Below are 18,206 nucleotides of genomic sequence, written 5' to 3'. Positions count from 1 at the left end.
ACAACTGAACATAGCACAATGCAACGACCTGGAGAAGGTGTTGTACGCTTCCGGACAACTCCAAGGAGCTGCTCAGGATTGGTGGGAATCATTCCAGTTTGGACGTCCCAACAATGCTCCTGATATCACTTGGCAGGAATTTAAGGACAGTTTCAGATCATACCATATTCCTGATGGACTAGTGGAACTGAAGCAGGAAGAATTCAGATCTCTCAAGCAAGGATCAATGACTGTGGCGGAATATCGGGACAAGTTCGCACAACTATCTCGCTACGCTCCTAATGATGTGGCAGATGACAAGGATAAGCAACGCCGTTTCCTCAAGGGACTCTATGATGGACTGCAGCTCCAGCTGATGTCTAATACTTATCCTAACTTCCAGTCTTTGGTGAATCGCGCAATCGTGATTGATGATAAGCGCAAGGAGATGGAAGCTAAGAAGAGAAGGCTCCAAGGGCAAGCTTCTGGAAGCAACACTCGCCCACGTGCTTATCCCCAGCAAGGTTTCCAGCAGAGGAATCAAGGACCAACTCATCAGGGAAACCGTGGTCAGTATCCTCAGCGGAACCAGTTCCAGCAACGCCCTCAGTATCAGCAACAGTTTGGAAATCAGCGTCCTCCGCAACAGACTAGCAATCCTGCAACACGCCAGGGAGTGACTAACAATGCTCCTGTGAAGAGTGCTGCACCCAACAATCCCAATGCCTGTTACCGATGTGGAGAAGTAGGGCACTATGCTCATCAGTGCCCTAAGAAGCAGAACCAACAAGCACCTCAGAACCAGGCCAACAATCAGAAGTTCAACGCCCGACCACCTCTCACAGTGAAGGTGAACTATGTGTCATCTGATGCGGCTCAGGAGACGCCTGAGGTCATGTTGGGTACGTTCAGTGTCAACTCTATTTCTGCTACCGTACTTTTTGATTCTGGTGCTTCGCATTCTTTTATCTCCCAAGCTTTTGTTAGAATGCATAGCATACCTTTGTGTGCCATGAAAAACCCGATACTAGTGAATTCCCCGGGAGGTAGTATGCCCGCTTCTTATTGGAGCCCCTCAACTAGCATATTCCTTAAGGGGGGTAGACTTCAAGGTGAAGCCTATTGTGTTGAGAACAGCGGGAATTGACCTTATCCTGGGAATGGATTGGATGAAACAACACCGGGCAGTGATTCAGTGTCAGGAGAAATCTGTGGTTGTGACATCACTCAATGGCGATAGAATCTGTGTAGAAGTAGTAGTGCAAGCTCAGCCTACAGCCACAGTGAATCAGCTAGATGGTGAAACTCAATGAACAAGATCGTGTCGTGGAGGAATTCCCGGATGTCTTCCCCGATGACTTGCCAGGTATGCCACCTGACCGAGACATTGAATTCATTATTGAATTATTACCTGGAACTGCACCAATAGCTAAACGTCCATATAGAATGGGAGTTAATGAATTAGAAGAGCTTAAGAAACAACTAAAAGAGTTGCAAGAAAAAGGTTTCATACGCCCCAGTTCTTCCCCGTGGGGGGCACCTGTGATCTTTGTGGATAAGAAGGATGGTAGTCAACGGATGTGTGTGGATTACCGCTCACTTAATGAGGTTACCATCAAGAATAAATACCCTTTGCCTAGGATAGATGATTTGTTTGATCAGTTGAGAGGAGCTCATGTGTTCTCCAAGATTGATCTCCGATCTGGTTATCATCAGCTTAAGATTCGGAACTCGGATATACCCAAGACAGCATTCACTACACGGTATGGATTATATGAGTACACCGTTATGTCTTTTGGATTGACCAATGCACCTGCATACTTCATGTATTTGATGAATAAGGTGTTCATGGAGTTTCTGGATAAATTTGTGGTAGTGTTCATAGATGACATACTAATATTCTCCAAGACTGAAGAAGAACATGCGGAACACATAAGGATGGTCTTGCAAAAGCTTAGAGAGCATAAGTTGTACGCTAAGCGGAGCAAGTGTGAGTTTTGGTTAAAGGAAGTCTCTTTTCTGGGTCATGTTGTCTCCAATGGTGGTATAGCAGTGGATCCAGGCAAAGTGCAAGATGTACTGAATTGGAAACCACCAACTACTGTAAGTGAGATTCGTAGCTTTTTGGGATTGGCTGGTTATTACCGAAGGTTCATTGAAGGCTTTTCCAAGCTAGCCAAGCCTATGACAGCTTTGTTGGAAAAGAATGCTAAGTATGTATGGTCGGATAAATGCCAGGCAAACTTTGAAGAGCTAAAGAAGAGATTGACTACAGCTCCAGTATTAATTTTGCCCGATTTAAACAAGAACTTCTCTATATATTGTGATGCATCCTGTTTGGGTCTCGGATGTGTGCTTATGCAAGAAGGAAGAGTGGTTGCATATGCATCTAGACAACTAAGGAAGCATGAGTTGAATTATCCTACTCATGACTTGGAATTGGCAGCTGTGGTTCATGCTTTGAAAATCTGGAGACATTATCTGATTGGACATAAGAGTGATATCTATACTGATCATAAGAGTTTGAAGTATATCTTCACCCAATCAGATCTGAATCTAAGACAACGTCGTTGGTTGGAATTGATCAAAGACTATGAATTGGAAGTGCATTATCACCCGGGAAAGGCAAACGTCGTAGCTGATGCACTTAGCAGAAAGAGCTATGCCAATGGTATTCAGACAACACCTATGTCAGCAGAGTTGTGTGCTGAAATGGAGTATCTCAACTTGAGCCTGGTCACTAATGCAATGGAATTGGTAATAGAGCCTACACTGGAGCAGGAGATACGCAAAGGTCAATTGGAGGATGAAAAACTTAAAGAGATAGCAGAGAATGTAGTGCTTGGAAAGGCACCCGGATTCAGAATGGATGAGAATGGAACTCTTTGGTTCGGGAAGAGGATATGTGTACCGGAAGTGAAAGTTATCCGAGACGCAATTCTGCAAGAGGCCCATGAGTCTGCTTATTCTATACATCCCGAAGTACCAAGATGTACTTGGATCTCAAAGAAAAGTATTGGTGGTATGGTTTGAAGAGAGATGTGGCAGAATATGTGGCTTTGTGTGACACTTGTCAAAGAGTGAAAGCTGAGCATCAAAGACCTGCAGGGTTACTACAACCAATGAAGATCCCTGAATGGAAATGGGAAGAAGTTGGCATGGATTTTATTGTAGGATTACCCCGCACTCAAAGAGGTTATGATTCAATATGGGTAATAGTGGATCGACTCACCAAGGTCGCTCACTTTTTACCAGTCAAGACTACTTATAATGGTGCAAGATTAGCAGAGTTATACATGGAACGAATAGTGTGCTTACATGGTGTTCCCAAGAAAATTGTGTCGGATAGAGGCACCCAATTTACATCACAATTCTGGCATAAAGTACATAGATCTTTGGGAACAAAGTTGAATTTCAGTTCTGCTTACCACCCGCAAACCGATGGACAGACTGAAAGGATCAACCAGATTTTGGAAGATATGTTGAGAGCCTGTGCACTTCAGTATGGTGATAGTTGGGATAAGAGTCTGCCTTACGCAGAGTTCTCATACAACAACAGTTATCAAAAGAGCCTCAAGATGGCACCTTTCGAGGCGTTGTATGGACGTAAGTGTAGAACGCCTTTGTTCTGGAATCAGACTGGAGAAACCCAAGTGTTTGGTCCCGATGTCCTTAGAGACGCGGAAGAACAAGTAAGAATGATTAGAGACAATTTGAGAGTGGCTCAGTCTCGACAGAAGAGTTACGCTGATACCCGCAGAAGAGAGCTGACTTTCGAGATTGGTGATTATGTGTACCTGAAAGTGTCACCAATGAGGAGTGTGAGAAGATTCAATATGAAGGGAAAGTTAGCCCCAAGGTATATAGGACCTTTTAAGATCCTAGAGAGACGTGGAGAAGTAGCTTATCAGTTGGAATTGCCTGAGAGCTTGTCCGGTGTGCACGACGTGTTCCATGTTTCCCAGTTGAAAAAGTGTCTGAGGGTACCAGAAGAACAAATTCCTTTGGAAGAACTTGTTGTCAAGGAAGATCTTACTTATGAAGAGTATCCGATAAAGATCTTGGAAACTGCCGAAAGAGTTACGAGAAGCCGAACAGTAAAGATGTGCAAGGTACAGTGGAATCGGTATACAGAGGATGAGGCTACTTGGGAAAGAGAAGAGGATCTAGAAAGACTTATCCCTAACTGTTTGAGTAAGCAATCACCCGAATCTCGAGGACGAGATTCATCTTAAGGGGGGTAGAATTGTAACACCCTAAAATTTGAATTCTATTTAAAATAGTAAATTTGATTTAAATATGCAATTATATGTGCAATTCAGATTAGGAAATAATATTTCTTTTATGAAATTAAAAGAAAATACAAGAATAGAAACATGTTGATGCATTCATGCTATTGCGTATTCATTTCTGTGACGGGTGGTTTTGTTCAAATGCTAAAAGATTTTAAAAATCTTTTGAAAATGAGTTTGAAAATTTTATTTATAAAAAGAAAAAGGAAATTTCCTTCCATTCCCTCCCTTCCTCGGTTTAGGCCCGCAGGCCTTTCTTTCCGTGGCCCAGCACCAGCCCCAGCCCAGCTCGCCTCCCCCTTTTCCCGCTCGGCCCAGCTTCGCGCCAGCAGCCCAGCCACGCGCTCCATGCCGGCCCAGCTACGCTTGGCCCAGCAATGGCTGCGTCAGCCCCGCCAGCCCAGCTCGGGCAACTGCCGTCGCCGCGCGCCTTCGCCCCGCGCCCAGTCGCTGACCGCACGGCCCCACGCATCAGCTCCGCCCCCTTCCTTCGGCAACCGCCCGCGCCTGGCGCTGCAGCAACCGCCGCCACGACGCGTGTCGTGGGAGCATCCTCCCCATCCCTCGGCCTCATTAAAAAGGCAGCCGAGCCCCCCCTCGCATGCCCCCTGCTGCCCCTGCTCCATTTTCGCCTCATTCCCGGCCGCAACTGCCGCACGGAGGAGCTCCGAGGATTGCCGTCCGCCGTCCGCGTCGCCGTCTTCCCCGAGCCACCGTCGACTCCATCCTTCCCCGATGTGAGCTTCACCGTGGTCCCCTCTCTCTCCCCATGCGTTTTATTTCGCGTTTCGTGGCTTTTAGCGCCCAATCCGCGAGCGCCGTGAGCTCCATGCCGCCGACCATGGCGCCCGCGCCCCGGCTTTCCCCTCCGGCCGTCTTCTCGACCTGTGCGCGACCCCCTTCTTCCCCCCGAGCTCTCGGGTGCCCTCGGTTCCCAGTTTGGTGGACCCTAGCCCCCCTAACCGAGCTCGCCGGCGTGTTCCAAGCCGCCAGCCATGGCTAGCCTCGCCGGTGTTACTGTTCCGGCCGGCTGAACCCCCCCAGGCCGATCCTAGCCGTCCCTTGCGTGATCAACGGCCAGGAATTGAAGATACCCCTTCGCGGGTAGATTTGCTAAAGAGCCCTCCTAGTTTCACCGAATTGAACCCGCAATCCAAGGCGTATTTCCTCGAGTACGCATTCTCGTTTCGAAAGCGTAAAGTTCACTGTTTAAGTCAAAAGTACGCTTTCAGTATTTACAGAAATGCCATTCGAACTGTTTCGCTTATAAAATTGTCGTTTTAACTCCGAATTGATCCATTCAAATCGCGTTAGTTTCAGTAATTTCATAAGCTACATGTTGGAGCTACTGTTAGACAAGTTTGGAACTTTTTAATTTCATGATTAGAATTAATTAAATATAGGGCTATAGGAAAACCCGTTTTAATCATAACTCTCGCATTTTAGCTCTGTTTTTCGTGAACTTCGCATTGACGTGATCGTAGCGAAACGTAGATAGTTTTACAAACATTTTATCTTGATTTCAATACTGTTGGTGTACTGTTCTAATGATAGGAATGTTTGCTTTGCATGAATGCTTTTGGAATGTTGTATGTTGCCGTGTTGGTCGCGTTCAGACGGTGAGGAAAACGTTGGAGACCAAGAACTCTTCGACGACCAGCAGGACCAGCCCGAGTTTGTGAACCAAGGCAAGTATAACATGGGTCTTCCTTGATGTCCTATTTCACTGTAATCAATTACTCATGTGCATGTGTCTAATTTTGATACCCGTAAGGACATCCTAGTGATTGTTATCCTGTTCCTTGTCTCCTATGGGTTAAATGCATATGGGTAGATTGCTAGTGCTCTACCTGAACTTGACATACATATTGATGAATGATACTATGGAACAAAGAGAGTAACATGAATTATAACAACTGTTCCATAGGGCGAAAGTGCAAATGACCTTTGTTCATGTTGCTCCCTGGCCCTCCATAAGGACTTATCTGTCGGCAAAAGCTGGGACTGACAGTGCAACCGGGAGAGTCATATGGCTCTGACTTTAGCTCAGTAATAGGACCTTTCCTAGCTGGTTAGAGGTTACCTTTTTGGCGCAAATGGGGCTTGCCACTTTGGGTATAGGGCTGCCTCTGTTCCTATGAGTATAGCCGCGATGGATTTGTGCCATAGGAAAGGGGGGTCCCTACATCTGCCTGCCAAGGAAACCTAGCGGCCCTAACCTGTTAGGGAAACCTATGAAATGGCTTCATAGAGTACCCTGCCCGTTCACCTTGGTAGTGACATGGGAGTAATTAACCCGGGCATATGGGGATCACGACTCGCGGTGAATGTGCACCACCTCTGCAGAGGGTAACAAACTGTTATAACAGCCGTGCTCACGGTTACAAGCGGCCCAGAAAACTCACAGAATAACTGTTTAATTGTTGATGATCATTTAAAGTTGTACAACGATGATATATGGTACACCTGACCTTGATATTGTTCTTATGGGAATTAAATGGGAGCTTAAGCATATCTTGATAATACTTGAGAATAAAAGTTTGACCAATTAAAAATGCTAACTGCAGTAAACCAGAGTCTATCCTTTTTGAGCTTCATAACCCCATGTTAGCTTGCTAAGTACGGAATGTACTTACACTTGTTTATTTTCTTTACTTGGATAAAAATCCCGGATGGGTAACAGATGACAACGGGTATAAGGATTTCCCAGAGGATTATTAGGCTTGTGGTCAACCAGTTGACCTTCCCTGTGATGACGGCCACGAGAGATTTACTATATTTTTATTATTCCGCTGTGATGTATAAGACTAAGTTTTATTATAACTCTGATGTATGGGACACCATGATGATACTATTGTAATTTGTCAGCTTGTGTGTGTGATTGTTTCCTGGGCACACACGAGTTTTGTGCATCCAATTTTATCCTTAAAATTGGGTGTGACAAGGAGGAAAAGGAGTTGGAAAAGACTCCGGCTAGAGTGACCTTCATAGTACCCTCTAGGGCTGACCTTCGCTAGGTCGCCCACAACCCCTCAACGCAGAGTAGGACTCGAACGAGTCTGAACTTTGGTAAAACAAATAGCGTGTCTCAATTCGTATTTCATTTGATATTTGTGTTGCTCCAGCTCTTGTGCAGGCTCTCTGTGTATATTGTGATCTCTAGTAGGTGCCTACAGTTTAGTTTGAAGATAGAAATCGAAAGGAGCAAGTTCGGGGCTGATCTACAGAAATCATGTATATTGGACACGTCCAGTATTCATACCGGACACGTCCGATATTAAAGCTCAGTACTGAAAATATTTATTCTTTGTTCTAACTTTGTGTTGCAGGGTTGTAGCTTCTAGATATATTATTTATATCTTGTTTACTCTGTGGCTAACTTGTGAGGGGTGGTATTACTCTTAATTTGGAGTTTCTAATTTAGAAACTCCCTTTTCTAATTATTTCCGCATTTAAAGGTGTTGATTTTTAGAAACACCTATTCACCCCCCATCTAGGCGGCATCCTAGGTCCTTTCAATTTGTATCAGAGTGGGGTTCTCACCTAAAGCTTCACCGCCATGGGAAAAGGATATCGACGCCTATCGAGTTGGAGCCGGTGCTTCTCCAAAATGATGGTTCAAACTTTCTACCTTGGTCAATTCATGTACTCAATGCTTTTAGGGATATTAGTCCTCTTGTTGAGCATATTGTGGATGCAAGCATAACTCTTCCTATAGTTAATTGAAGCAACTACAAAAATTTATCAAAAGAGGAAGAGATATGTGTGCAACTCAATGCTCAAGCTATTAATGTCATTTTGAGTACATTAAGTGTAGAGGTTCAAGATGAGGCAATCTTTAATGGACAACCACCTCCGGAGAGTGCTCATCTTATTTGGACTAGACTTTTTGATTTATACAGAAAATCCAAATGTGATGTTGCACTTGAGATCGAGTCAATGGAAAGTATGTCCATTGTGTCTTCATGCAGTGAAGAAGCCTCACAAGACCTCAAGAGCGCCGAGCCAGAGCAAGAAGTGCAAGCAACGCATGACTTGCTGTCTGCCTACACATACCAAACGTGTCTGGTATGGCCGAAGCAGCAGAACAGCAAGTAGCTGTTTGCAACGATGCTCAAGCCTGGTGGCGACCAAGTGATGAGTCAACCTTAGTATCTTATGATACTCATCACTTGTGTCTCATGGCCAAGAAAAGCAAGAAAAGGAGTAACAAGAAAGATCAAGAAAAGGAGAAAGCACAAGTAGATGATCAAGATAAGAGTGATGTTGAAGTTGAAGACAACTACAACCTTGATCATCTCAACCGCAAAGACAAGTTCATCATCATGAAGATAGTTGAAAAGAATGATGAGCTTGAAGAAGAGATTGAGAAGCAAGAGCAATCACTTCAAAAGCAAGAATTGTTTCTCATCTCTAAGATGAAAGAACTAAAGGCTCTAAGTGAAAGGTATGAAAAATTATCAATTGAGCATGCTTTAGTTACTAACTCCTCTTCTAGTATTTCACAACTAGAGAAGGAAAACTTTGAGCTCAAGGCAAGGCTAGATGAACTATCAAGCAAGTATAATGTGCTACAAGCAAACTATGTTCATCTAAAGTGCTCTCATGAGGAAGTAGTAGAATCAAGCATCATGCTTGAGGTAGCTCATGAGGTTGTGATGACATCGGTAAAATTTTCTCAACCTCTTACACATTCACTCACTAGTACACCATCCCAATTAAATATTTCTTGTACTAATGAGTGTGCTCCCCAAGCAAGCCAATCTTCGATTGAGCTAAATCTCATAGAAAACATAGAGCTCAAAGAAGAGCTGAAAAGATTAAAGAAAGATGTGATTCGGTTGAAGGGTAAGGAGAAAGCACAACCTTCTCAAGATAACCGTGATAATATGGTGAAGAAGCTTGAGAAGGGTTCAAATCTTGCTTCCTCCAAAACCCAACAAAAGAATCACATTTCAAGTAAGGCCAACACAACCAAGAGCAAGAAATATGGAAAAAGGTTATGCTATGGTTGTGGATTATATGGACATGAGTGGGCCATGTGTCCATATAAGAGTTGGGCCAACAAGTGTGAAGTGGCCGAACAAAAGGCCTCAAACAAGTTGGCCAACCAAAAGAAAAGTGATGGACAAAGCACTTGTCTCATGAGCAAGAAATTAGGGCATCCTACCATGAAATGCCAAATGTACAAAGAGGCAAGAAAGGAAGCCCAAGTTGCAACAAGAAGATGCTATGGATGCAATGAGATGGGCCACAAGGTTGATAGATGTCCATACAAGCAAAGCAAGCATAGAGCAAACAAAGGTTGCTTGTGCTATGCTTGTAGAAGAAAGGGGCATCTAAGCTATGAATGCCCAAATGGTAACACTCCTAAGCCAAACACATTTGGTTATAATGATAAGCTTAGGAAGACCACAAATAGAGTTAGCACTAGCAAGGTGATGTGTTCACCACAAACTAGTGCTAAAGCCATTTGGGTGCCTAAGCACTTGTTGACTAACCGAAAAGGATCCAACAAGAGTTGGGTACCAAAGTGTGCTTAGGTTAATGATGTAGGTACTTGGTAAAGAGATGAATGCTTCGGGGTGGTTGAGCAAGCAATTTGATAATATTCACTTAATCTATCAACCAATTCTTATCATAATCTCTTATATGGTTGACCCAAAGATAATTCAATGAATATATCATATATTTCATCCTCACCATTGGTAACAAGTACCTAAACCTTATAGGATAGCCACCTTGTTCATTTTGTGTTCAATAGTTCACAAATAGGCATATTTGTGAAATATTGAAAGTGGCTAATTGAAAAGTATTTTATTTTGCCATATGATGCTTTTAATGGCTCTCTAGTGGAGCAATTTATTTGTTGACATGCAGGGCATAAAATAAATACTATCGCTAAAATGAAGAATCACAAGCGGTGGGTTATTTGCTTCTGTCCTACACCTATTAGACGTGTCCAGTATTACTATCGGACGTGTCCGGTATGGATAGGGACAGAAAGCAAGTGTTTCTATTTTGCGTATTCCAGACGTGTCCGGTATTGCAGGAACTAGAACACTAATAGGATTACAACTGAGTCTTTGATCCATATATTTTCATATATCCTCAATTTACTCAGAAGCTTGTGGTTTATCAAATCTAAGTGGATTGTTAGCATCTCTTGAACTCAAATTTAAATATGGCAAATTATTTGGTTATGGTTCAAAATAGAAAATTGACTCCCATATTCTTAATAGAATAAAGTGCTAGTTGAAAGTTATTCAAATTACTTAAAGCACTTATTTAGGGGAGCTCAGTTTCTATTTTGCACCTTTGTGGCTAACAAATTTATCTAGCATTCTTTGTTGTCCTTTGAATAAAAATGTATCTAGCATGATTATTTGGCAATTAAGGTCAACATAAAGATTATCATGCTATGTATCTTCTTAGTGGTATTCTTGTGGGCTCAAGGCAAAGGTATGTCTTTACATACATGCATTGTAAGTGCATCTAAGGCCCTTTATATGTTAGAATGTGCATTTGTGTGACATAGGAGAGATGTTTTTCAAAACCCATAACTAGCATGTGTAGGTGGTGTGAATTTGAAAAACTATTTGAATCTTGGTCTTTGTGATCTAGCCTTGTCATGTGATAATTATAGCTCCCCTTGATTGTGTGATTGGCTAATTACACATGACATGGCTTTCTTAAGTCCACAATCTACTATGTCTCACAATATCTCTCTTAAGTAATCAAAATCTATATATGCCAAATATTTGGAAAAGAGAAGTGTTACTCATGACATTTGGATAAGAAAAGTATTTACACCTTATTTGGATCAAGGACATACATGTTTTTGGATCAAGAAATGATAGAGAAGGAGATTGGAATTAAGTGAATAAAAATTTGGAAAAAGAACAGCCATCCCGCAAATACCGGACATGTCCGGTACGGTATGAGTGGGATTATAAAAATAGCCGGTACCCCCTTCGGCCAAGTTAGGTTTTTCATCTTCTAGCCAACCCAGCCGCCTCTCCTCAATCTTCATTGGCGATTTCAAGTTTCCACCATGAAAAGGAAGAGAGGGAGATTGGATCGGAGAAGATTTGCATCAAGATCAAAGGCTCTAGGACTTGGATTTCCAAACGTATCTTCATTCACTCTCTCAAGGTACCCTAATCCCGGACCTCATCCGATCTAAGCGGTTAGGGCATGATCTTGAAATCCCTTTGGTAGAGATACTACATTATCTATCTAGAAGCAATGCCTAGAGTTTGGATTGGATTGGTTGAAGATTGAGCCAAGGACCCCGGTTAGGGTTGCTGTCCGCTCATATCGGACGTGTCCGGTATAGGACAGCAGAGCAGATTTTGCTCCCTTGTTTCAATCTTCTTAGTGGTTGATTCTTAGGACTAAGTTTAATTGTCTATTGTGTTTTGTGAACCTTTTGACCTAGTTTGGTTGAGGTGATTACAAAGCATGGGACAATTATTCTTATTTCTATATATCAACTAAAATAAGCTATCGTTTGGGCATGTATCTAAAATTCCTTACAAATATTTAGATATAGGATAGCAGCTATGCGTGGAAGACAGGAGCCTAGGTCTAAGCATAGGCATGATCCAGCTTTGGAGAAATACAAGAAGGCAGGATAGGAAATGCATCTCAGATATAGTCAGTAGGAGCAGGGATGCAGCAGAGGACTCTCCAGGGCTACTAGAGGTGCTCCACAATGCATAGAGGGAGACAGTAGTTCTTCCTCTAACACAGATATAGAGGAGTATAGAGTGAAGCCTAGTACAAGAAAGAGGAAGAGCACTGACAGAGGTTTAGATGGTGGCAGCTCAGATGATGAGCAAGAGATTGAGGAGGAGCAGGCAGTACCTCTAGCTCAGCACCAGCTAGGTTAGGGTATGCACTATGGTTTACTTGAGCCACATCCACCCAGTGTACCCTCTTATGTTTCTAGAGTTGACAATCGAGGGAAAGGCATGACCAGAAGGGCCAAAGATGAAAGAAGAATTGATCCAAGGGGCTTGTCGAGGATTTAGTTTGATCATCGATTTCAGATAGCCTTTCATATGGACTTCTACACCAGTGTGATCCTCGCTAGGAACCCAGTGATTGTCAGGTCTCAGTGGATTGACTAGCAGTACGTCAGAGATTTGCAGAAGACCTTCGTTGATCACGCTATTGCCATTTGTGAGCATATACGGGTTTATGAGATTACGGAGTTCCAGCATGATTGGAACATAGAGGTGGTAGCTTAGTTCTAGGCCACCCTGTATGTTGAGGAGGATAAGAGGCGTATGCATTGGATGCTTAAGGTCCAGTGGTACAATGTTGATTATGATGCTTTTGTAGCTCTACTTGGCTTCTCAGATGATGATCTTTAGAAAGATAGGATCCACATAGAGCAGGTGTTGCCTCTAGAGCAGCTTGCCTATATGTACCCACTAGGGGGTGAGAGAGGAGCAGTGGGGAAGGTTCTAGGTCTTCACCCTACTTATAGATACCTGGACAGGATGTTTAGGAAGACCATTGATTGCAATGGTGGAGATAAGAGAAACATTGTAGATTACTCTATGCTCCACAGGATGGCACCTGATGCATGACCTTTTAGCATCTTTGATTTCATATGGTGTGAGATCAGGAGTGTCGGCGAGAGGCCCCTCAAGGGCTATGGTTTTGCTCCCTACATCATGCACATGATTGAGCAGGTCACAGGGCATACCTTTGAGTATGACAAGGTACATAAGGCCCTAAAGATTGTTGCAAATTTGACTGAGGTTGGGGTACCTCTAGTAGGACCAGGAGGAGCAGCAGTAGCACCAGAGGTAGATGCTCCTGTAGGTGGTGGTGCAGCTGGATGAGCTTCTCCTCTACCACATGCTCCTTCACATTCTTCTTCATGTCGCTGTAGTCCTCCTTCTCCTATTCGCAAGATGTTTAGTGCTATCTTTGGGTTGTGCAAGGACATACGGACCTGCCAGCTAAAGGAGAGGGAGGCTAGGAGGAAGGATACTCGGACTTTGAAGCAGATTGCTTCTAGACTTGAGCTTGATCCTCCTAGGTCTCCACTATCAGATGAGGTAGCTAGTGAGCCTAAGACTGAGGAGCAATAGCAGGGCAGGTATGATGCAGAGTTTGCTGAGTTCCTTCAGTGACAGTAGCAGCAGCAGCAGGCTCTAGAGCACCCTGACACTTTACCACTACAGGCTCGGGTGCCTACTTACTCTCAGCCACATCCTAGTACTGTAGACGAGTATGCTTTCAGACTGGTGGAGTAATCTCACAGGGTAGTTTCTATGACCCTGTCTGGTGCGGGTGGTTCTCGTCCAGCTGATGCTACATGCTCAGATGATGAGGATGCTGGTAGAGATAAGATGATGATGAGTGATCATAGATTTTAAAGACAGCTTGCAAGCCCCTTTGTCCTTAGTTTGTCATTGTTGGACCTTTGTGGTGATAGATGGACAAAGGGGGAGAGAGACTGATTAAAGCTTCAGGGATACTTGTTTCATTTGCTTATCTTTGTACCTGAAGACATGTACTTGCAGGCTATAGTTTCTTGAGCTTCATTTCAGTTTTTGAGCTTCATTGATGTATCTAGAGTTTGAGATAGATTGTATCATGTGAGAGATGAGACTTACTTATGCTTTATCTATATATCTCTTGAGATATGATCTTTATTTATATATTAGTGGCTTGTGGACTTGAGAAAATATGAAATGAGTGCTATGTGTGACTATACATGTGTTGTATTTATTTTCATAAGGACCATGCATGCTAGAATGAAAATATTTGATGTGATGCCTTTATATTTATTTTTGTGTGATATATCTTGTCATATGCATCACGGTTTTACTTTGTCGCACATGCACCTCACGGATGCAATGATTTAGGGGGAGTCTCCTATATGTTTTAGTATATGCAATTGACATTTGAGGTCATTTTATGAATTCTAATCATAAGCACATATTAAGGGGGAGCCTCTCATAAATCATTGAACCCAAAAGCTTAAATGTTTATATTCTTTTGTAAGTTTTAATCAAGTTGTCATCAATCACCAAAAAGGGGGAGATTAAAAGTGCATCTAGCCCTTGAGTGGGTTTTGGATGATTGAATGACAACGTGATTAAAGGTCTAACCCGTTTGTTAAGTGTGGACAGGTAATAGGTTATCTCACAGGTACTTAATGAAAGACAAAATGATATGTTGTTGTATAAACAATCTAGTTCAAGCACAAGACAAAAATACAAATAGAATTCATGCAAAGGCTTATTTATTATGGGATTTCCATGTACTGTGTGAAAACAAGCTCGTAAGAATTAATTAATGAGACATGAGGGATTGCATATGGAATAGTCTCATATTTGAAGCTCGCTAAATTGAAATGAAAAAAGATAACAATACAAATGAATGATTGATTCAACACAAGATGTGACTTGATGGCTTGAGTTGGTGAAGATAGCAAGGAAAGGCTTTGAGGTACTAAGCAAGGGTGAAGGGCAAGCGACGGCTTGGTGGCCGAAGAATCTAGCTAGGGTGAAGAAGGAAGTACTTGCATTTAGTTGAGGTACCAATCAAGCTACGATGGTCATATTGATGTGAAGGATCAAATCTATATTGGACAAAGTGTTTGAAGTGACTTGATGCATTTGGAGTTATTCATATTTGATGAATGGAATCAAGTCATGTTCTCAAGATGGCTATGCTCAAGTGACAAGATCAATATCAACATGTTGGGACCCTTACTTGATGAAGATTGAAAGAGACGACATTAATTCAAAAGAGGTCAACTCAAACGGTATAAATTCGTTTTTCCTTTAATCTTGAGTTTAATAGGTATGTCATACTATTAAGAAGGATGCATCATGTTGATAGATAATGTTTCATAAGTGCTTAAGCCAACCCATATGAGTTTTGAGTATTTGAGAGACAAAAGAGCTAACTGATTTCTTGCTGATTCGGTAATACCGGACGTGTCCAGTATTTGCCCAGCAATGGTAAAATTATTGTTCTCGGGTTGGTTCGTCAGGAGTTCCGACATAAGTCAAGAGTTCCGATGGTCGGGAGTTCTGATGTCTCGTGCTTTAACTGACTTGGAGAGTTCACTTTGGTGGTCATGGACGACCAGAGGCCAACGACTAGTTTTCAAATGCCTTGAGAGTCGAGAGTTCTGATGTAAGTCAGGAGTTTCGACGGTCAGAAGTTCCGGCATGAGTCGGGGGTTTCGACACCTCACATACTTTAACTCAGTTACATGATTTTCAAATATGCTGAGGGTCGGGAGTTTTGGCATTCATTAGGAGTACCAATGCCTCACATTATCACTATAACTTAGTTACCGTTGGGGCAGTATAAGTCATACCGGACGTGTCCGGTATGGCAACGGCTATAAAACGGCTAGTTTTTTCAAGGGGGCTATAAATACCCTCAAGCCTCCACCATTGGAGGCTGCCGATTCTACTGGTTTCTATACACATTTTTTAGCCTTGCCAACTCTCCTAAACCCTCTCTTAGTGAGTGTGTGATCAAAATAGCAAAATCCATTTATGGGTTAAGAGAGAATTTGAAAAAGAGAGATAGCCACCACTTCAGCACTTGTGCATATTGTCTACTTCATGATTCACATTTGTTACTCTTGGACTCTTCGGTCCTAGACAGCTAGGCGTCGCCGGAGAGCACCCAAGAGATTGTGGTGTACCTTGGAAAGTTTGTAACGATCGATTATGCCACCTCAGAATCAACTAGTGGAAGGAGGAAAAGAAGTTACAAAAGACTCCGACTAGAGTGACCTTCGTGGTACCCTCTAGGGCCAACCTTCGCTGGGTCACCCGCAGCCCCCTCGACGGAGAGTAGGACTCGAACGAATCCAAACTTCGGTAAAACAAATATCATGCCTTAATTCGCATTCCATTTGATATTTGTGTTGCTCCAGCTCTTGTGCAGGCTCTCTGTGTATATTGTGATCTCTAATAGGTGCCTGTAGTTTGGTTTGAAGATAGAAATCAAAAGGAGCAAGTTCAGGGCCGATCTGCAGAAAACGTGTATACCGGACATGTCCGATATTCATACCGGACACGTCCGATATTAAAGCTCAGTACTGAAAATATTTATTCTCTATCTAACTTTGTGTTGCAGGGTTGTAGCTTCTAGATATATTATTTATACCTTGTTTACTCTATGGCTAACTTATGAGGGGTGGTATTACTCTTACTTTGGAGTTTTCTCTCTTTTCTAATTGCTTCCACATTTAAAGGTGTTAATTTTTAGAAATGCCTATTCACCTCCTCTAGGCGGCATCCTAGGTCCTTTCAAAACCCAAACAAGAAATTTGAAGGTACACTATCTTTTTTAGAAGATGGGATGATCTGGGGGAGCATGGTATGTAGAGATCTATGACTTGAAGAGAAGCGGGACTGCGTGCCCACTTCAGTGATTCAAAAACAATGAATTTCTCAATACTTGTCGATGTTGTATAACTTATACAACACCTATTGTTGGCTCTTTGAAGAAGATAAATAATACAACCAAGGATCTTGTAATATAGGAGCTTGGAGAATCTATTGTCTCTTAGCAATGAAGAGCAACAACAGCCCCATATAAAAGTGCCAGTAGCTAAGGCCCCACAAGGTCTCAAAAGAATTAGTAAACCAGATTTTTCTAATAACTATGAAGTCTATGTTAGTGAATCAATTCAAATGGAGGGTGATCCCAACTCATTTGAAAAAGCCATGAGAAGCGTTTATTGGTCTAAATGGCAAGAAGCTATGGAAGTTAAAATGAATTCGATGAATACCAACGTTATTTGGGACTTCGAAGAAATTCCTAATGGAGCCAAAATAGTAGACTGTAAATGGGTCTACAAGACAAAATGTGACTCCAAAGGGAATATAGAAAGATATAAAGCATGACTTGTAGCAAAAAGCTTTACGCAAAGAGGATGAATAGATTACGATGAGAGTTTTCTCTCCAGTCTTATGCAAGGATTCTTTAGAATCAAAATAGTGTTATTGGCACATTATGATTTAGAGATACATCAGATGGATATAAAGACGACATTCCTTAACGGGGATTTGTATGAAAACGTTTACATGGCACAACCCAAAGGTTTTGTCATGGAAGAAAAAGAACGTATAGGATGCCGCCTGTAGAAATCCATTTATGGGTTAAAACAAGTCACAAGATAGTAGTATTTGAAGTTGATGAAACATTGAGAAAGTTTGGGTTTTAAAGAAAATGAGAAGGACAATAGCGTTTATGTGCAAGTTTAAGAAGGGAAAATTCATTTTCCACATCCAGTGAATAGATGACATTCTACTCACTAGTAGTGATGTTAATATGTCATTGGAGAAGAAGTTTTGTCCTCAAGTTTCAATGTGAATGATCTTGGTGAAGCGTCATTGGTTCTAGGAATCGAAATTCACCGAGATAGAAAAATGGGGTATTAGGACTATCGCAAAGGCATACTTAGAAAAGATTCTAAAAAAATAAAGTATGCATGCAAGTAAACCTACGCCTGCTCGTATAGTCAAGGGTAATAGATTTGGGAACTTTAAGTATTCCAGGAACCGATATGAGATCGATCAAATGAACATGGTTCCATATGCTTCAGCTGTTGAAAGCTTGATGAGTGTACAAGTATAAGTAAGAACTTACCCTGATGTAGTTTACATATCCAGGATATTTTGGTAGAAGTCCAGTCTAGATATAGATCACTGGAATGGAGTTGAGAATGTCTTGCAATTTTGCAAAGTATCATAGGTCTCATGTTGAGTAAGAAAGAACAAGTACTCTCAAATAGTTGAGGGTACAAATGTTAGGTCTAGGCGAGATGTGTAGTGAAATCCATAGTAGTTGCTAACACTCGCAGTTAGAGTATTATTGTGAAAAAGCTCCAAAGAAACAGTTGTGGTGTCATCAGTGATGCATACCATAGTATAG

At 42.2% G+C, this 18,206-nt stretch overlaps 1 pseudogene; it reads left to right on the top strand.

Moving 5' to 3' along the window:
* Nucleotides 1-18,206, top strand: part of LOC136539871 (protein STRICTOSIDINE SYNTHASE-LIKE 10-like) — a 29,901-nt pseudogene that overhangs the window by 9,998 nt on the left and 1,697 nt on the right.

This window comes from Miscanthus floridulus, chromosome 2 (genome assembly GCF_019320115.1).
Source record: "Miscanthus floridulus cultivar M001 chromosome 2, ASM1932011v1, whole genome shotgun sequence".
NCBI lineage: Eukaryota > Viridiplantae > Streptophyta > Magnoliopsida > Poales > Poaceae > Miscanthus > Miscanthus floridulus.
This window is presented reverse-complemented; position numbering and strand designations above follow the sequence as displayed.